This window comes from Nyctereutes procyonoides, unplaced genomic scaffold (assembly GCF_905146905.1).
Source record: "Nyctereutes procyonoides isolate TBG_1078 unplaced genomic scaffold, NYPRO_anot_genome, whole genome shotgun sequence".
Classification (NCBI taxonomy): Eukaryota; Metazoa; Chordata; class Mammalia; order Carnivora; family Canidae; genus Nyctereutes; species Nyctereutes procyonoides.
The window spans coordinates 79,966,673-79,989,016 of NW_026575125.1; the positions used below are offsets into that span (position 1 = coordinate 79,966,673).

The window sequence follows — 22,344 nt, forward strand, 5'->3', positions numbered from 1 at the left end:
TCCTACACAAACTCTTTCAGAAAACTGAAAGTGAGGGATTACCCTCTAACTCATTTTATGGGTCAAGCATTACAATTACAGAATATCTTTCAGGAGTATAATACAAAAATTCTTATAAAAATTTAGGAAAATTGAATCCAACAATATATTAAAAATTATGGTACATTATGACCAAGTACAATTTATCTCAGCAATGTTAGGTTGGTTTAACATTCAAAAATCAATCAGTATAATTCACCATGTCAGCAGACCAAAAAGGAAAAAAGAAACATGATTATCTCAATAGATGCAGAAAAATGATTTGACAAAATTCAATATCCATTCCTGATAAAAATTCAAAGCCAACTAGAAAAGAAGGGAACTTCTTCAATCTGCTAAAGAGTATCTTTGAAAAATCCTACAGGTAACATTATACCTTATGGTTAAAGTCCAAATGCTTTCTCTACTAAGATTGGAAGCAGGACAAAAATACCCACATTTAAACATCTATTCAACATTGTACTATGGGTTCTAGCCAGTCTGATAAAGCATGGTAGGGAAAGATGTCCAAATTTGAAAGGAAAAAGTAAAACTCTCATTATCCACACATGCTAATGTATAAAACATATGACATCTACAAAAAAGCTACTAGAAGTAATTTTAGTAATATTTGATGATACAAGATCAATATACAAAATAAACTATATTTCTAGATATTAATAACAATTGGAGGAGATCCCTGGGTAGCTTAGCGGTTTAGTGCCTGCCTTCAGCCCAGGGTGTGGTCCTGGAGTCCCAGGATCGAGTCCCACATCAGGCTCCCAGCATGGAGCCTGCTTCTCCTCTACCTATGTCTCTGCCTCTCTCTCTCTCTCTCTCTCTCTCTGTGTGTGTGTGTGTGTGTGTCTCGCAAATAAATAAAATCTTTAAAAAATTATAACAATTGGAAATTGAAATAAAAAATATGATTATGATGGCATCAAATGTATGAAACGCTTAGGGATAAATCTAACAAAATGTGCAAAACCTGTACACTGAAAACTTAATTGCTGAGAAATTAAAGAAGACCTAAAAAAATGGAAAGCTTTTGTTAAAACCAGTTCCCCCCCCACTGATCATAATACATTCAATGCAGTTTTATTTATTTTATTTTTTATTTTTATTTTTTTATTATTTATGTATTTTTTAAATTTTTTTATTGGAGTTCAATTTGCCAACATTTAGCATAACACCCAGTGCTCATCCTGCCAAGTGCTCCCCTCAGTGCCCATCACCCAGTCACCCCAACCCCCCGCCCACCTCCCTTTCCACTACCCCTTGTTCATTTCCCAGAGTTAGGTGTCTCTCATGTTTTGTCACCTCACTGATATTTTCACTCATTTTCTCTCCTTTCCCTTTCACTAATTTTTATATTCCCCAAATGAATGAGGCCATATAATGTTTGTCCTTTTCCGATTGACTTATTTCACTCCGCATAATACCCTCCAGTGTCCATCAAAAGATGAATGCATAAAGAAGATGTGGTATATGTATACAATGGAATATTACTCAGCCATTAGAAATGACAAATACCCTCCATTTGCTTTAATGCAGTTTTAAAATGTATATGGAAATTTAGAAGACCTAGAATAGCCAAAACCACTTTAAAAAAAAGATTTTAGGGGATCCCTGGGTGGCTCAGCGGTTTGGCGCCTGCCTTTGGCCCAGGGCGTGATCCTGGAGTCCTGGGATCTAGTCCCACATCAGGCTCCCTGCGTGAAGCCTGCTTCTCCCTCTGCCTATGTCTCTGCCTCTCTCTCTCTCTCTGTGTCTCAGATTTTATTTATTCATTTGATGGAGAGAGAGAGAGAGACCAAGTAGGAAGAAAAGCAGGCAGAAGAAGAGGGAGAAGCGTGCTCCCTGCTGAGCATTGAACCTGATGTGGGGCTCAATCCCAGACCCTGGGATCATGACCTGAGCTGAAGGCAGATGACTAACCGACTGAGCCACCCAGATACCCCCCAACACAATTTTGAAATGGAAAAACAAAGCTTTAAGACTTATAGGACTTTTTTTTAAATTTTTATTTATTTATGATAGTCAGAGAGAGAGAGAGAGGCAGAGACACACAGGCAGAGGGAAAAACAGGCTCCATGCACCAGGAGCCCGATGTGGGATTCGATCCCGGGCCTCCAGGATCGTGCCCTGGGCCAAAGGCAGGCACCAAACCGCTGTGCCACCCAGGGATCCCAAGACTTATAGGACTTGACTTTAAAAATGGAATTCACATTTTAAAGGCATAAGCTTTCCCTAAAATACCCAGGGGGTCAGCCTTTTTGATGGGTGGTTCATGCGGAGTCAACACTGATAAAGCCTCAAAACTGAGGAGGCTATCCTGGAAACCAGGAGGTAGAAGGTTGGGGACAGGTTACTGTCCGGCTCATAGGTGCATTGTCTAATCTGGCCCAAATCAAGTTGCCAGAGAGACAAGAGGGCTGATCAGGAGCTTCCATGTGCCTATTTTTCACTCCACTTGTCTCTCTGGCAACTAATCAAGCAACTTCTCCATCCTTAGCCTCGGTACTAGAGATTAGGCCAAGATTAGGAAGGGGCCCTAGTAACTTTGAGGCTCCTCAGACCATCCAATCACTTTGTTGTTACACACCATGCACGAATCCATGATTCAATAATCTTTACTGAATTAATACATTCTTTTTTTAAAGATTTTATTTATTTATTCATGAGAGATACACAAAGAGAGGCAGAGGGAGAAGCAGGCTCATTGCGGGGAGCCTGATGTGGGACTCAATCCCAGGACCCTGGGATCATGACCTGAGCCGAAGGCAGACACTCAATCACTGAGCCACCCAGGTGCCCGTTTACTGAATTAATAAATTCAATCAATAGATGTAAACTCTCAGAAGAGTCTAAGAGGAGGAGAATCTATTTTTGTCCAGTGTCAAGTTCTCTCCTTCAGAATTAAGTTAACTGTCCCCTTACAGATAAAGCCTGAGTATCATTAGTATTATCAGCAAGTGTAAAGAGCATCAGGAAATACACCTCGATGTTTTCCTCATGGCTTTGTTTCCCACCTTGCCCTACTTTAGTCAGTGTGCTTTCTCATTTTTTGCCATATTGTACAAATCTCTGAACAGAGACCTCTTTGCTATATCCTCAGAGCCTAGTATATTATTAAGTAGTTGTACTAGTCAGGTTCTCCAGAGAAATAAAACTAAAAGTGTGTGTGTGTGTGTGTGTGTGTGCATGTGTATGCAGTGCACATGTACGCTTATATGATTAATTGATTGATTGGAACTGGCTCACACAATGTAGGGGCTTGTAAGTCCAAAATCTGCAGGGCAGGCTAGAGGTTGGAGACCCAGAGAAGAGCTGACACTGCAGTCTCAAGTCCAAAGGCGGTCTGGAGGCAGAATTTCTTCTTCCTCCGAGGACCTCAGTCTTTTTCTCTTAAGGTCTTCAACTGATTGGATGAGGCCTATCCATATTATAGAAAGTAGTCTGCTTTACTCAAAGTCTACTGATTTAGATATTAGTCATGTGTAAAAATACCTTCACAGCAACATCTAAATTGGTATTTGACCAAACATCTGGGCACCAGAGCCTAGCCAAGTTAACACATAAAATTAACCACCACAAGTCTTCAACATATGATTAGAAAAAAGAATTGCAATCAGTTGTGGACTGCCTGCATTTACATACTACTTCTGAACATTGAGTAGCAAATATAGTGGACACATAAACATCAGGAATACCAGGGCACTGGTTCATTTCTGACTAGAAAAAAAGGTTTTCAATTAAGCCTGTGAAACATGAAATGGAAGTAATTAAGGTACAGATGGAATTTATTTCCAGATTTGCTCCAATATTTTAATCATTTTTTAACTGATGAATCACCACATTATTCATCCATTAAGAGGCAATAAAGCAACATGATCTGGCATTCTTGGAACTCATTCCTAGCCCCTGCTTTATCATTAACTGGCTAAGTCACCTTGGCCAACTCATTTTACCTTTCCTGGCTCTTGCTTTGCTGCTTTTGCTTTGCCAACAGCAAAGCAAGATCTCAAAAAAAAAAAAAAAAAAAAAGCAAGATCTCAGAAATTCCTTAAAGCAAATGTGGTGTAATAAGTTGAATGCTTTAGAAAACTCTGGATCCAAACCTTGGTTCTGACAGCTAGTAGTTCTGCATGAATGACTTTTGAGCCCATTTCTGCACCTGTAAGACGGGAATACGGATACTACTTATCTCACTAACAGGGTTGTTTTGAAGATCAGACGAGACAAATTGGGTGCACAGGGTACAATAGATGTTAATTCTTTCCACTGCCCCTTCCCCTTTCAGCTCAAATACTATATGATTCTGTTCTGTGTAGGTGGAAAGCTATTCTGTCTTGGAAAACACAATTTCCAACAGAGAGAGTAATCATAACCAGGAAACTCAAAAGATACATTTGAGATTACAGAGGCTTGAGCTGCTTTTGTTATAATGGAATTTCATGTCATTTGTAAAGAATATTCATGTGGTATTCTTTCAGGTCTGGCTCTTTGGCTTGGGTCTTTGACTCCCATGGCTCTGACTCCCATGGGCTACTTTGATGGCTTTGTGGGGGTGCTGGAAAGCAAGGAAGGTCAAGGCTTTGGGTATCCCTGCAACAACAGAAGGTTGTGTGCTTGCTGTGTGCCTTGCACTATGCTTACATTATCTCATTTAATACTCACAATAAGTCAACAAGGATAGGAACTATTATTAATATCCCACATTTACAGATGAGGAGAATGAGGCTCAGCAGGATGAGGTAACTTGCTGAAGATTACACATCTAGTAAACACAGAATTGGAATTTACTCTCACGTCTGTTTTGACAAGAACATAGGCTCTTAACTACTACATTGAATTGCCTCTTTTTAGCAAGTATCTTGTAAAACACACACACACACACACACACACACACACACACACACTTTTGACATTTTGAAGAAACCTTTTCCCTAGAATAAGTAGTGTGTATATTGGGGAGTTAAGGAACCAAAGTTGCTCATTTTTCTAGAAATTTAGATCACTTCCTGAGTTCTGCAAGGTGGGGCAGGGGCAGTTAGCAAAGCCAAAAAGAGGGCTAGGCCTCTACTTAATCTGTGATGTTGGCTATATATTACATTTAGCATGAGACCAATTTAGGGAATTCTTTAGTAGCTACCATGTATCTAGTATTTTCTATGTGCCAGGCACTGTGCTAAGAGCTTTATGCCCTATGCCAGGTAATCCCCAAAACAACCTTATTCAGCCAATGAGAAAACTGAGGCTCAGAGATTACATCACTTGCTCAAAGTCATAGAAGTAGTAAGTAGCACAGCCATAATTCAACTCAAACAACAAAGCCCTTGTTTTTAACCACTATGCTAGATTTTCATTAAAAGCATTGTTTTTCTTCAATAAATTATTATTATTTTTTAAAGATTCTATTTAGTTATTCATGAGAGACACACAGAGAGAGGCAGAGACACAGGCAGAGGAAGAAGCAGGCTCCATGCAGGGAGCCCAATGTGGGACTTGATCCTGGAACCCGGGATCATGCCCTGAGCCGAAGGCAGACATTAAACCACCGAACCACCCAGGCGTCCCATCTTCAGTAAATTAAACATAGAACTACCATATGATCTAGCAGTTCCACAGCTAGTTATGTACTCAAAATAAATGAAAATAAGTGTTCAAACCAAAACTTACACACCAATCTTCATAGAGGTTCTAGTCACAATAGCCAAAAGGTGGTAACAACCCAAATATCTATGAACAGATGAATAAACAAAATGTGGTACTCATACCACAAAATATGATTCAGTCATAAAAAGAAATGAAATTCTGATACCTACTACAACATGGATGAATTTTTTAAATATATGCTAAGTGCCAGACACAGTAAGCCACATATTGTGTGATTACATTTATATAAAATATTCAGAACAGGCAAATCCAAAGAGATAAAAAGAGTCAAGTGATTGGCAGGGGCTAGGGAGAAGTAGAAATGAAGAGTGACTGCTTAATGGGTATGGGGATCCCCCTGGTGTGGTGAAAAATTCTGAAACTGGATAGTAGTGATGGTTGCCCAACATTGTGAGTATACTTAATGTCACTGAATTATACAGGTTAAAATGATAAATTTTATGTTATGTGTATTTTACCACAATAAAAATCAGTCAATCAACAATTAATCAGCCCACTGGTCTCTGATTTCCCTTATGCCTAACTTTGTGGGGTTTGCTCCTTAAAGCATTTACAAGTATCTCCTTTCTGCTGGCCTATAAACACTCTAGGCTCATTTACCCCTCTCTGCCATACTCTGGCTATTCCTTCCCTATTCCTCCTTGAACCTGGAGTCTCCTCCTTCCTCCCTATCACTTCAAATTTTAACCATCCTTCATAGTCCAGCTCATCCATGAGAACTTCCTTGATCATTTCTTCTCTTCTGCTTCTGATCAAGAAACCCAAAATAACCTAGGTAGGCATATTTTATTTTTAAATTCACATTAAAGGTTACCATTATGCAACTGTTTCTGAAAACAACACCTTTTGGTTCTCAGGCCAGTGTCCCTTCTATGAACACCTCACTGTCTCCCAGAGCACTTAGAATTTTCACATGAGTTGGCATACTATTTTATGTACGTGTAAATATGTTTGGGAGGGTTTGCTGGGGGTTAGCACTATTTCCCTGGTAAGATACTCACTTCTTGATGGCAATACCTGTTTCTACATCTGCCTCAAATCCACTGCTGACATGCACAATAGGACAGTGGAACCCATCACTCCATCAGAAAGGAAACATCTGTTTATTCTACTTTCTTCCAGTTTCCAACAAATTAGAATCAGATGAGCTCTTACTATTGAAGCAAGGAGCAGACAGACACTTCCCAAGAGGCAAAATGATGTAGCATTTAAGAGCATTTGTTCTGAACCAAAACAGATATGGGAGTAAACTCCAGTTATGTGTTTACTGTCTGTGTAATCTTGGGCAAGGTACCTTACCCCTCTGTTTCCTCATCTGTAAACATAAGACATTAATAATGGTATCTGCCTTTGTTTGGTTGTGTGAATATTAAATGAGATAATATATAGTGCCAGACACGTGGCAAGCACTCAACATATGTTAGTGTTTGTGATGATCAATTGCTTTCCTAAACCTCCTTCCTAAGGAAACAGTTTATTCATCAACCTAGGGCTCAGGGAAGCATTGAGCCTAGTAGTTTATAGTATGGTAAATTCAGCCATACAGTCCTAACTGATGCCATCAGGACTCAAAGATATATATTTGGAAGGTTCAGTAATCAAATCTGGGAAAATGCAGGCTGATGCTGTGATACTGTGATTATGACCTAATAAGTCCAATTAAGTGTGCCAGCCAGATTCCTTTTGGAATAACTGCAGCATTCCTAAGCCTGAGAACAAAAGTGGGACTTGAAAGAAGGGCTAGTTTTCATGCTGGCAGATGAACAAGGGATCTGTTTGTGGCTTACCAGCTGATAATAGAGAAATCAGTGGATGAGAATGAGATGGCATTCCCAGTGTTTAACCACAAGAATAAGCCTTTTAATTCCCTAAGCCCTATGGATCTCTTGGACACATGGTTATTCATCAATTTTCTTCAAACATATGATTGCCCATGCATGCCAAGACAGTTGCCCACATTTCAGTAGACTGGCTCATGCCTGGGCATAGTAATTTGAGGCTGAAGAGTGAGTGACATGAGCTGGAAAGATATGGAGGAGTCAGAACAAGAAATGGCCTTGGGAATTAAAGGACTGTAATCTTTGTAAAGAATTAGCAATACACATACACAGCTCTTTCAGACTGGCCTTGCTGGGGAATCCAAACCCCTGTCAGTATTGCTAGAGGGTATAGAAAGCCATTGGGAAAGATTTCTGGGATTACAAACCCACTGTTGGTGGACAGTTGGCTACTCTCATAATGCACAATCTCCACTTGAAATTATTTTCCTAAGGTCAGATAGGGTTGTTTGCCCCTTTGGGTGAACTATCTCTAGCACCTCTAGTCCTTGGTTCTCCATTATTTAAAAACAAGTCTGTACTTTTATAACCAAGCAAATAAACACTGTATTTGGTCTGGCCGTCCAATAGGTTTTACTTCTTTTGAAGGTAGGCACAGATCTGGCTACTGAGTTTTGAAAGTGGTAACTGGAATCTTAACTGCATTTGGACTATCTATAGTATGAGGTGGCCAGGAGAGAGAGGCTTTTTATTGTCAAGCTAAGCTTCACAAGATATCGCAGAATGACACAAGATATCCTTCTTGACTCGTGCACTTTACAATGGCTATCTCTAATTTTCCACTCATCCTCAAAGTTCCCTGTGGCCACACACCTGTCCCCTCCCCGCCAAAAATGAACCAGAATTTAAAAATCACTACCTCTAACTTGTGGAAGTGAACGGGGTAGGGGAGGTACGGAGGTGGGGGTGGGGGTGGGTGGCTGGAGAAACTTTCAGAAAAAGCCAGGGATGGACTACAGAGCGGCTCCAGAGCTGGACATAAGCCTAAGGCTAGAACTGTACTTTCTGACTAAGTCAGGTCCATGGCTTCTGAATCTCACACCACATTCCTGCTGGTTCTTTTTTTTTTTTTAATTTATTGAAAGACCTCTACAGTTAACTGAAAACCAATATTAAAACATATCTAATATCCTCTCTCACTGCATTCTGTCTTCGTCTGGCCCTTGCCCCCTTTAACTCCTTCTCCTTTTTGATATGTTCTTTTACTACACTTGTGTCCTCTGTCCCTTGTCTCTCACTCTTCTTAGAGTAATTACACTCTCAGAAATGCAGTTCTTAGCAGCCAGGTGCAGTCCCCACCCTCACCCTTCCAAATGTTCACAGCTACTTGTTGTGGGAGCCAAATCCTAATCTTCCTCCACATTCTTACAGATAACCCTCTCCTCACCGTAGCTTCCACTTAAAGTAGACAGGCCTCCCCTTCTTGTGAGTGATGGCAATCTGCTTAGGAAATGAACAGATTTTGATCTCAAAGCCAGGAGCACAGGCTTCAGAGCTTTGCATTTTTCACAGCCTCTGTCCTGAACTGCTCTCTCCGACCTGCCTTGACTCTACCTCTTGGCCTCATTTGAATCTTTTTGGCTTCTGACCTCATGACTCATTTTCCCCACTCACAGTCTTGCCTTGGATCCGATTCTTGCTACAGTTTCTCTGTTTCGGGGCTATCTGATTTCCTCCACAATAATGATTCCAACTCCTTTTCTTGCTACGTTGCCCTAGACTGCCCTGTAAGTACAGTAAGTAAGTAAGAACGCCTTACTCAGTTCTCCAACCTCATGCACAGGGCCCTGAAACTCTGTTCAAACCCCATCCCCTTGAAACGTGGGTTAGCTATTATTTCTGGAACTCAGCTAACGCTTACCATATACAGCCTCATTGTGTAATATTTTTACATCCATTCATTGCATAGACAACAAGTACTTTTTTGCATTCATGGTATCCTGAAAATATGCAAATGAAGTTATTCTCTGAGGCAACACTAGAGAGTTCAATAGAATGATGGAATTGCTCTGTATCTGTGCAGTTCAATTCAGTTGCCACCAGCCACATGTGGCTAGTAACCACCTGAAATGTGGCTAGTTCAACCAATTAACTAATATTTAAATTTTCCTTCATTTTAGTTAATTAAAGTTTAAACAACCACATGTGGTTAAAGGCTAACATGTTGAAAAGTACAGATCTAGGAATGGACTTGCTTGGGTAGAAGAGCATGTACATTTTCAACTTTACTAGATATTGCCCAGTGGTTTTCAAAATGGTTGTCTGTGTTATCCCAAAAAAAAGGGGGGGAAATAATTTAAATATCCAACAAGAGACAAAAAAATTAAACTGTGATTATATGCATACAATGGGATACTATGTAACAGTTAAAATGAAAGAGAACTCTAACATAGATGAACCTTAAAACCTATGTTGAGGGGCAGCCCAGGTAGCTTAGCAGTTTAGCCCCGCCTTTAGCCCAGGTCATGATCCTGGAGACCCAGGATCGAGTCCCACATCAGGCTCCCTGCATGGAGCCTGCTTCTCCCTCTGCCTGTGTCTCTGCCTCTCTCTCTCTTTCTCTCTCTCTCTCTCATGAATAGATAAATAAAATCTAAAAAAAAAAAAAAACCTATGTTGAATGAAAACAGCAAGCTGGAGAACGCTGTGTCTTATATCATTTACATGAAGTTTATAACATGCCCAGCAATACTCTATGTTTTTGAGGAATGTAGTAAAAATAGAAAGACGTGCATAGGAATGACAAATATCTGAGACAGTCCATTTAAAAAATCAAGTTCTTTCTCTTTCTGGGACTTACTCCCCCTACCAATAGGGGGGGTGGACAGGAGGGCAAGTCAAATATGTATATTTACATAAATAACTATACTTTGTAAAGGCCATGAGAAGAGAAAAAAACTTTGAGAAGCTTGTAGGGAAAGGACTCTCATATTTGTCATTGCATATTTAGAAGAGATTTTGACAGTTCAACACTCCAGGCTTGGCTGGTGTGCAGTGTTTCAGACAGAAGAGTCAATAGTTGCTATGTCACAGAGGCTGACTTTGTAAGGCTGACTGAGGGCCGTGGGACAGAAGATCCTCTGAGTTCTCTGCCATTAGACTTCTCTAACTCCCAGTAGGCTGTGTTTTATTTACCCTAATACCTTATAGGTATGCAAGAACATTTGTACCCATATATATATATATATATATATATATATATATATATATTAATATATAACATACAACATTGATACTTTGAGCTTACTTTGAACTTACCATATTCTCCACCCTACTCTCAAAAGATTCTAATTCGAGATTCAGTTCTAACGTCACCTCTTCTGGAAAAGCATTTCTTAATTGCACAAGACAAAATTAGTTACTCCTACTACTTAATAACCTTTTTTCTACCTGAAAAAAATGGCAGTGGGCGAGAAATGCATTTCACTCTCCCAACTGAGAGTTGTACTAAGTTATATTAGGAATCCACAGAGCACCCACCAAACTCTAAAAATTTGATGAGCAAAATTAAAGCATGTTCGATAAGACCAGTGAGATGCAAAGCCATCTTAAAAGAAATCGCAGAGGTTCCTGGCTGAGAGCCAGTCCAGACAGTAACCCAATCAATATTATTATCATATCTAAAGAAAGAGAGTCCATTGGGAGGGAGAAGGTCAATTGGAAATATTGAAAATGGGGATTTTTCAAAAGGAAATCCTTGGCAAGGCAGCACTGCCAAGGCTAGGAAGAACCTCTGGCTCAAGAAAGCTACTTTCCATTTACTGAGGTCAGTACATCCTCATCCTGAAAATGGATGGATCAGCCCATTAGCATTGGCGCCCAGCAAATATTGGGATTATACAACCAACTCGCCTTGCTGTGGTGCCATACACACCAAGCAGCCTTCCTTTTACCTTTTGGGTTCCCACATGGATTTTCCTGCAGGCTGAAGACTTAATCATGTGATTAGTTGGTTGTTCTTAGGAGTTATTTCTTCTTATGCTAAATCAATAAATTGGTATTCTAGTTTTCACTTCCACTTCTTGGGAACTTGGCTAGTGTGGGTGTGTCCTAAGAAGATGATACACTACCTCTGGGTGTCCCTCTGGGACAAAATTCATTTCCCAAGTAGGCAAAGCTTAGAGCTAGATTCTGAAATGTGAGGAAATAAGTAAGGTGCCACCCAAAGGGCCATTTAACCTTCCCCCAAGAGCCCTCCTATGCTTAAAAGCCCTCCCCTTCTGAGAAAAAAATACATAGTGTTCATTGAATGGGAAAAGAAATGACACATTTTATGGATAATTTTAGGCAGAAGTCTTGCTAGATAGGCGTGCCTTGCATCTCTATTTAAGCATAAGCTTTTCAAGGGCAGGCATGTTTTGGGGTGCCTGGGTGTTTCATTGGTTAAACGTCTGCCTTTGGCTCAGGGTGTGATCCCAGGGTCCGGGATCGAGTCCCACATCAGGCTCCATGCATGGAACTTGCTTCTCCCTCTGCCTATGTCTCTGCCTCTCTCTGTGTGTGTCTCTCATGAATAAATAAATAAAATATTTCTTAAAAAGGGGCAGGCATAAAAAAAAGGGGGCAGGCATGTTTTGCTAAATTCTTTGGGCTTGCAAATTCTTTGGACTTGGACTAGGTAAGCACCCAATAGATAATCAAGGAATGAAACTTTGACTCTACATGCCCTCTAAATGGTAGTAGTTAGAGAGCTGTATGGAGTTGGTTTAAGAAGAAAAAAAAGGACTTTGGTCATTAATTCACAAAAATATTTAAGAGTGCCTGATATATGTTAGACACTGTATTATATGCTGAGGATATAGTGAAAACAAGACAGATGTGGCTTTCACCCTCACAGAACTTACATAACTCATAGGGTTGTTCCAAACATATAGAAAAGTACTAAGCAGCAGTGTATGTATGTATATGTGCAGTTTCTATCAATCTATACATTTAGAAATTGTAATAAACACCGTGGAGAAAAAGAAGGAAGGCTACGAGGATTAATGAAAGAGTTTAAATTAGATGAGTACTTCAGGGATGATCAGCCTTCCTGAGTAAAGTCAGTTAAGCTGAGCCTCGAGGTAGTAGTTAGTGGAAGAAACAAATGAGAGAAAGAGCATTGCAGACAATGGGAATAAACCATGTGCAGGTCCCAGCTGGGAAATTATTTGGTACTGTGGAGGAAATGAAAGTAGAGTTAGAGGGGCACCTGGGTGGCTCAGTCAGTTAAGCCCAGGTCATGATCCCAGAATCCTGGGATCAAGTCCTGCGTCTGGCTCCCTGCTCAGCAGGGAGTCTGCTTCTCTCTCTGCCCTTCCCATGCTTGTGCTCTCTCTCTCTCTCTGTCTCTCAAATAAACAAATAAAATCTTTAAAAAAAAAGAAAGTAGAATTAAAATGTAGTAAGTGAGGGAAAAGGATGAGCTGAGTTGAGCCCAGAGATGGAAGCAGAGCCAGACCACGCAGAATCTTGTGGGCTATCCTGAAACTTGTGGGAAGCAAGTGAAGAGTTTTAAGCAATGACACTGAGTTGAGCCGATCGGCATTTAAAAAAGATCATTCTAACTGCCGAGAATACACAAGAAGACAACAGTGGCTGTCCTGGCTAAGGAAGACCACTCAGAGGCAATTGCAGTAATCCAAGCTAAAGAGGATGGTGGCCTGAACAATGAGTACAAAGAGAGGAAGACAGATTAGAGAAATTTAATATGAGATAAAAATCAGCAGGATTTAGTGAAGAACAGGTTTGTAGATGTGGGAGACAGGAAGGAATCAAGGATAAGTAGATTTCTCCTTGAGCACCTAGGTGGGTGGTAGAACATTCACTAAGATAAAAACCAATGGAGGAGGGCCAGGATGGGTGTTTGTAGGAATGGGGAAGCCAGGTGTCTTTTGTTGGGTTTGAGATACCTTTGAGACATCCAAGAAAAGCTATCAAGTAGACAATTCGATTGCAATAATTTCCTAGTTGGTCTTCCTCCATCTGTTCTTGCCCCTCTATACCACTCATCCTTTGAAAACATAACTGCATATCTGCCTTCTGCCCCCAGTTCTCCAAAGGCCCCCATTTTACTCAGACTAAAAGCTGAAATCCTAACAATGGCCTACAAGACTGTGCATGATTGACACACTCTATTTTTAAACCCCCTAACTTGGGATGCCTGGGCGGCTCAGCGGTTAAGCGTCTGCCTTTGGCTCAGGGCGTGATCCTGGAGTCCCCGGATCGAGTCCCGCATTGGGCTTTGTGCATGGAGTCTGCTTCTCCCTCTGCCTATGTCTCTGCCTCTCTCTGTGTGTCTTTCATGAATGAATAAAAATAAATAAAATATTTTTAAAAAACCCTCTAACCTCATCTACAACTCTACCTCCCATTCACTTTGTTCTACTCACACTGGCCTCCTTGCCAGATTCCCAGTGTGTGGGGGCCTTTGCACTGACTGGCTCTTCCTTCTACTTGGGACACTTTTCCTCTAGATAACCAATGGCTAATTTTCTCATTTCCTTCAAGGGCTGGCTCACTTCTCACTTTCTCAATGAAGCCAATTCTCACCATCTTATTAAAATTGCTACTTCCTTCACAGCTTTTTCAACCCCCTTTACCCTGCTCTATCTTTCCTTTTTATCATAGCACCTATGACCTTCTGGCATACTATACAAATAACTTCTTATATGTGTTGTCTGTTTCCTTTCTCAGTGTAAATGAAATAAAAGCTGTTGTCAGTTCTATTCAATGATGAAACCACAGTGCCTAGAACAGTGCCTTACACATAGCAGGCACTTGATAAATATTTGCTGAATGAATGAATGCAAAAGTGGATCTGGAATTCAGGACAAAGCTCTGGACTAGAGGTATAATTTTGGAAGTCATCAGCATGTATGACATCACTAATGCCAGCCATGGAAATGCTTAAGATTGAGTAGGATACAATGAAAAGGGAAGGCTTGGGGCCGAGCCCTGGGAGATTACAACATTTAGAGGTCAGAGGGAACTAAGCCACTAAAGTAGAATAGGAAAGAACTTCCAGAGAAGAAAGAATAGGCAACTTTGTTGAGTACTAAAAGGGGGTCCAATAATATGAGGGACAGGGGCACCTGGCTGGCTCAGTTCATAGAGCATGTGGTCTCTTGATATCAGGGTTGTGAGTTCGAGCCCCACATTGGGAGTAGAGATTACATAAAAAGGTTAAAAGAAATAAAATCTTAAAAAAAATAAGAGGGACAGAAGTTACCATTGGACTTGGGTACAATTTATTTGGTAACAGTACAGGCTCCTTATCTTTTACAGAGATTTTTGCAGCTGCCTGGCAATAACACCTTGTCCTCTGACTCTTCATTTTTCCCTTATATCCATTATACCAAAACCAGATTAATGCTCCTACAAAAAATTATTCAATATTTACTGAGAAAAGATGGGGGAAGGAACAAAATAATTATAATCAGAAGACTACCAATGCATAACAGTATGTTCCTGGGTAAGCCAATTACCTTCCTTGTTATCCAGCTTATCCATCTAGAAAATGGGGATAAGAATAGCTGCTCTGATTCACAGGATTAGCACGGAGATCAAATTAAATGGTGAATGTGTCTGGGTCTTGCATCCATGCAATTTGACATTACTTTCATGGAATACAGTCTGGGCTGGCCTTCCTTCCTCAGCATCCCGGGGGATGTCTGAAATACAAAAACTTGTTTTTTCCACCAAGTTGCACTAAGAGGCATAATTAACACAATATCACACAGCGCACACAAAAGTTAGGTGAGGGATCTGCATCAGGACTGTGAGACTTCCCATGCAGTGTTCTCCTTTACAGCACGCCATTCCCGCCGTCCCTTTACCATGTACTGACTACCATGTTTCTCTCCTGCACTGGCTTGCAAGACTGTGAGGAGGTGACAACTTCTCTGCTAGCAGCTTCTGAGTCTACCTAGTTAGAACTGACTTGAAAGAGCTGACTGGTTCACTCTATGACCCCCCAAATGGGACTGAAGTTTGTTTCCTCCCCAGATCCCCTTCTAGCACCCACCAAATCTTGGAAGCAGGTGGGAAATATTTATCTTCTTTCCGTAGTCACTGGCAAAGTTGTAGGGCAGGTTGGCGGTGGAGTGGGAATGAGGGTCTAGACAGGATGAGGTTATGGGTACTCTGGCTGAGATCAGGCCCTCTCTGCTTCCGTAGGTCACAAAAGGATTGGTGGCTCCCCCTAGCCTTGCACATGCAAGGCAACTCTGTGTAAGACTTACAAGTTGCTAACCCTTACTGGTTTCCCCAGAAGGAGAAAAGCTCATTCTCTTTCCCTGGCACTTGTTCCTTCTTCCTTCCCTCATTCAGAGTCTCACAGCCTCTTCTGGGGATCACCGTTTTCGAACTCCTGCCATCTCCTATAAATAATTGGCCTTGGATTTTCATTTATGTTAACATACATGATAACACTTTGGTAAGTATAAAGCCCAAATTGAAGGCATTATTACTAGTTACTTATTAGGTGCATGGCACTGTGCTAGTTGCTATCTTAGATGGCCATAAGATTCACTTACCCCAGAAAAGTGTATATGTTAGGGGAGGAAAAATTACACATGTTCATTCAATAATTATTTATTTAACACCTACTGTATATCGAGCATTGTTCTAGGCCTGAGGGATATTATCAATGAACAAAATAGACCCAGGTCCCTGCCCTCATGGAGTTTACGTTCAGCTGAGAATACAGTTAGCTATAATACACACATGAGAATATGAAGTAATACATGTTAATAATGCACACTAATAAGTAAGATGCAAAAACAGTTCTGTGTTCAATTAGCAGTAGCTGGAGAAATAGCACAGCAATGCAAGGGACAAGCACAAGTTTTGGGGTTGGCCTGGATCCAAGTTCCCCTTACACTATTTTATCACCTGCTATGCCTTGAATAAGTGATTTAACTTTGCTGAGCCTAATCTTTAAATTGAGGATAAATGATACAGATCATAGAGGGTTTTGGTGAGAATATGTGATGAATCATGCACAGGTGTGCCTAGAACATTTAGTCCTTTTCTTATTCTAAACAACTCTACCCATATCTCATGCCTTTAGGGTCTTCAGATTTTTCTTTTAACTAAAGGTCTAAAAAAAAGCAAAATATTTAATATCTCTGAATCTCAGTTTCTTTATTTGTAAACTGGGGATTAGAATAATTAAGCCCTAAAAAAAGAATAATTAAGCCCTAGGGTTATTAGAGAGTCAAGTGAAATACATAAAAAGTCCATAGCATAGTGCTCGGCTGATAGCAAGTGATTAATAAATGCTTCTTGGCCTCTTTTACTCCTCTTTCTGCCTTGTCCAGGTCACCTGCATAAACTCCTATCCAGTGTCCAAAAGTGACTCACAGAACTCAACTATCAGGTATTTGTTGATAAAATCTATTTGGCAGGGATAATGTGAGGATTAAAGGAGACATCTCATGTGCCTGGTCCAATATCCACACATAAGAAAGCTCATATTCCCCGAGCCCAAGAAATCTGCCTGAAAAACATACCCAAGCTCAGGACCCCACAATGGGTGATTGAGAAGCATTGGTCATGCTCCTCCAAAAACCACATGAGACTCTCTTTTCTGGGGAAGCAAAAGAACAGAGTAGAAGAAGCAAAATAAAGGTAGAAGCTGGTAATTTTGAAAAATAGTTAAGAACATCTAACTTTTAAAATATATGGCTAATTTTTATAGTTGTGATAATACTGCAGTAATATTAAAAAGTCTTTTAGAGATACATACTGAAATATTTACAGATGAAAAAAATTTTAACTTATTGGATTTTTTATCTAAATTGCACTATACTTTTAAATTGAGGAATATGAATACTTTAGCAGTAATCTGGTTTTCTGGCAGAGTGTATATGGCTCAAAGGATACATCATAAATACATAAGCTTATTTGCAAGTTATATTCTAACCAAAGTAATTCTCCAATTCCTACCCTATTCCAGTTTGAACACACAGTATTACCTCAATTCACCAAGATTTATTGAGCACCTGCTATATATGTTCAAGGTGGGGATTGACCATATACCCATAGAATACAAGGTAGACTAAATTCAACTTAACAGACATCTGCTATGTGGAAGCCACCAAAATATAGCTCCTGTCTTCATGCCATATAAACAAGGGGGACAGGAAAGCAGAGTGGCAGGATATTTGGGAAGACAATCTAGGGTAGCAAAAAATTGGCTTAAGTTCTCTAGGTTTATTTTTGGTTGTATGGACTATCTAATTACACACTGGAAGTCACTGCTTTTCAAACAGCTCCTTTCTTTCAAGAAAAACAACAAAAAAACACATTACCTAAGAAGAATAAGCATTCCTAGCTATAGTGGCATATAGGTTTGGGATCAGAGATGAACAGGATTTGGAGATTGGAAGGGATCTCAAATTTGAGATTTGATTTCACTGATTACCTCTTAGTTAAAATAGAAAACAGAGGGTTCCTTATCCAGATAATAAATGTTCAGAGTGACTGGTTTTATCCTTCCATTTCAAATTAGGATGAAATGAACATAATTCACCAGTTATTTTTAGCTGCAAAGGCAAAAAGCCAAAAAAGGTGGAGGGGGGAGAGTTGAAGGAAGGACTGGGGAGAGTTAAGTTGCCTGCCATTTAAACATATCTAGCCATTAACCAAAGATGGCCCTATCAGGCGGTGTGGAAGGGCAGCAACAGTGAAATTGATTAGACAACCCTAACTTCCTCTTACCAAGTTGTAGGGATAAAATACAATAGCTTGATTTTTGTTTTCGCTTTCATGAATGTTCTGTCTATAAAGATCCACTTTACCAATTGTGCTAGTAAGTACTGTACGCATTTTTATCATACTCCAAGAATAAAATCAACTCCATTCCAAAAAGGAATGTTTCTTAAAGGCTCAGATCTACATGAAAAGTTCCAAGGCGAGACTCCGTGTCTAAAGTCAGCCCCTCCAAACACCGAAAACATGAATTTCCACTGAGAACCTACTTAGAGGCAAAGCTGCCTCTGCCTTTCACTCCAAGGGAGCAGATTAAAGATGTCAAAACCCTTCGTTTGGAAGAACAGTCATCCCAGCCAAAGAACAAAGCAGCCCAGGACCTCTCTCCTGGCCACCAAGAATAAACAAGAAAAAGGGAACAGCTTTACAAACAAAACAAACCCAACTATCCTCCCTGCTTTCTTCATCCTACTTGGCAGAATCTCAGGGTTTGGGGGAAGATTTTGGAATACAAAAGATCTGTGCTTAAGATAAAACTTGAATTTTGCTGAGCCTCAGCACTAAAGCCCTTCCAGAAGGCATTTTTTTTAACATTTCAAAAAGATACTTTTAACTTCCCTTCAGCAATTGAAGTCACACGTTAAAAACATATTATCAAAAAATACAAAAATAAAAACCATATTATTAATAATTCACTTCCAGTGAATGTTTATGAGGAAAGAGTTCTTTGAATTAATACAGTATTGTATGATCAGCTGTCATTTGTTTCTGGTCCAAGATCCTTTGATTGCAAACTGATTAAGTCATCTGCAACTAGGCTTTTTGGAGTTCAGATAGTGGCTTCATAAATCTTGCCCCTGTGTGAAAACCATATACATTCCCCCCCCATCAAGGGCAATGAGACTTTTACAGGAAGAATCCAGGTGTAAATGTAAGTATTTGAGAGGTTATGATTTATATTTCCATCTTACATAGAAATTAACTGTAAACTGAGCTTGTTACCCAGATGAATACTAACCATGGAGGGTAAGTGGGGAAATTATTGTGCCTATGATACTAATAGGCCCCACCCTGGATTAAATGTCTACACTAAGGTAGAATACATCATAGACATATAGGGTGGGGACCTGTTCCTAACTGCTGCCCTCCCAAGGTAGGTTTTTGTTGCTTTGTTGCCCTCCAAGCAAACAAAAGTTGTCCTACTTGTTTTTAGTCCATACTTAACTAAAACCTCCTCGAGTGCTGCTCCCTCTCCTATATCCCCCATCCCATAAGACTTCATTAAATAGACAAATCTGTTTTCAGGTGAGTTTTAGTATGTAATAATGAAGAGTGGATTTTACCACTTATCATCCACGAATGGGCCAAAATTACCAAAACAGTTGAAAGTCGGCATAATTACAGTTTATCTAAATAAAACACATGGGGGCAGCTCCGGTGGCTCAGCGGTTTAGCGCCACCTTCAGCTCAGGGCATGATCCTGGAGACCAAGGATCCAGTCCCACATCGGGCTCCCTGCATGGAGCCTGCTTCTTCCTCTGCCTGTGTCTCTGCCTCTCTCTGTGTGTATCTCATGAATAAATAAATAAAATATTAAAAAAATAAAACACATGTAGTCATCTTCTGGAACCGACAGAAGGGTATGAGTTATAGCACCATCTGGAATTGTGGACAAGGCAGATACATGTTGAAGCCTAAATTAATAAAAGCTGAGCAATAGCTAACAGCCCAAGCATAAGAGCTCGGCATTAATGAGATTAACTCTTAGACGACCGTCATATGTTTACTCAGCTTAATTATGAGGCCAGGTGTGAACTTTCTTTCCCCCCTTATCAAATTGGTTACATTAAATAGAGAGGGGTACAGTGTGGCCAGAGGTGACATCTGGTAACTACAATGCAAATTTTGTGGATTGGTGATTATTGCCCTGGGTCAAGAGATTTGGGAAAAACTCATGATCAAGGCTGTAGATGCAGTGGTGGGCATGCTGCTGCCTTCAATAGCATGATGTTAATTTTCATCATCTTTATCACAGATGTGTAGCATCTGCTGAAAATCACGTGGTTCTCAACTTTTTGATGTGCATTAGAATCACCTGGGGAGTTCTAAAAAACCCTATGATCCAGGCCCCACCATAAATGAACTAAGGAGGTAGAGCTCTATTCTGGAGGTAGGACCCAGGCACCTGCATTTTTTTTAATTTTTATTTATTTATGATAGTCACAGAGAGAGAGAGAAGCAGAGACATAGGCAGAGGGAGAAGCAGGCTCCATGCACCGGGAGCCCAACATGGGATTTGATCCTGGGTCTGCAGGATCACGCCCTGGGCCAAAGGCAGGCGCCAAACTGCTGCGCCACCCAGGGATCCCCATTTTTTTTAAAGCTCCTCGGGTCATTCTAAGGCACAGCTAAGGTTGAGAACCACAGGTATAAATGTTGTGGTTCACAGGGAATCAAAGCAACACAGTGGGGAAAGCTAACGACACCCCCCCCATGGCATCGACATTGAACTCCCTGCCTTGGGACTGCTACCTTATAGGGGTTGAGAACGCAGCCTACCCCTTGTAGAGAACAGCCAGCCTTTAATGGGCATTTACTCTGTACCAGGCACTGTGTGTGAGGTACTTCAGGCACTCCATCTCACTCAATCCTAATAACATCTTTCTGAGGGCTATGTTATTTTAATTGCCTTTTTACTAAGGAGGAAAGTAAGGCCCAGACAGGTAAAGTGACTTTCCTAAGGTTACACAGCTACTCCTTAACAACTCTGAAATTAAAAACATACTTTCTCTTTCACGAAGTGTCCACAGGCCTGAGTTCTCTTTCTGTCATGTTTTCTGAGTGAAAAAACGTTCTTCTCTCTGGAGGGAGCCTGGAAGTCTACCCTCACCAATCACGATGCATTGTAACAAAAACGTCAGCCTAAATCCACCAAAGAGCATCCATTTATATTTATGCAATTTACTGCAACTTGAAGAAGCTCCTAATTAAGAGTTACATTTCCCAAAGCACTTTGCAGTCATCCATCTATCACCTTGGGCCTCCCAGTAGGCAATCAAACTCAGGAAACATGACATAAGAGGATCTGTCAAGAAAATCCACCTTTGAGACTGCAAGCCAAAGGAACCAAAGGCAAAGATTCCAGAGAGGTCAGCTACTTTACTTTACCTTTTGGCCACTCCTGTTGGCTGCTGTTCCCTAACTTAATAATGAGCATCTATTCCATAAAGAAATGTGCGTTTCCCAGAGTCAGGGATCTAGCATTGTTATCATGATGGTTACATTTTTCTAGGGTATTGTTTCCCTAAAATCAAGACTAAGAGGAGGGAATGAACAAATTCCATTCCTAACAGTGTCCCACTGGGCTGGACATGTGTGAAGGATGGATGGCCCCAGGACACCAGATCAGACTGTTGTATGGTGAGCTGCAGTGAGGCAACCCCAATGGGAGGGCAGAAGAAAACCCATTAAAGTGGCTCTGAGGCCCCACTTCAAACAATGGGGCCGAGCTGCAGGCAGCAGGAAACAAGCAGCAGGCAGGCCAGGCTGGCCACAGCAAAAAGAGAGTGCAGGAGGGGGTTGTTTTCTGAGCTCCGGGATGACCTCAGGCCTCTGAGGCAGAGTCCCAATCAAGAGCCATATCGGCACAGCTGCAATTGTAACTCAAAAACAGTCCTTGTGTGAACAGTGGGCTACGGACTGGAAAAGGCTGAGACTGTCACCCTGGTCTGTTTTAGCCCCATCTGTCCTGACAGATAACAATCCCCATTAGTAGTGTTATCTTCAAATGCATGTAGAACATCAGCATAAATATAGCTAACACATCATTTCCGTGAATACAAAGAGTGGCAGGACCTGTATGAGGAGGATAATAAGCTGTGATATCTTTTCATTTGTAAATGGATTTCCTTTACAGTAGAACCATTTAAAAAAATTTTATCTGCATATAAGAAGAGAAAAATATTAGAAGTATCCACGCTTAAATGTTAACTTTTATCTCTGGATCTTAGAATAACAGATGATTTTTTTTTACCTGTTTTCTTTTGTATGCTTGCATTTTCTAAATTTCCTAAAATAAACATGTATTCCTGAGGTTATAAGTTTTAAAAAGGCT

At 40.5% G+C, this 22,344-nt stretch overlaps 1 protein-coding gene across 1 annotated transcript in view; it reads right to left on the bottom strand.

The window, feature by feature from the left end:
• Positions 1-22,344, bottom strand: part of COL4A6 (collagen type IV alpha 6 chain) — a 282,056-nt gene that overhangs the window by 173,231 nt on the left and 86,481 nt on the right.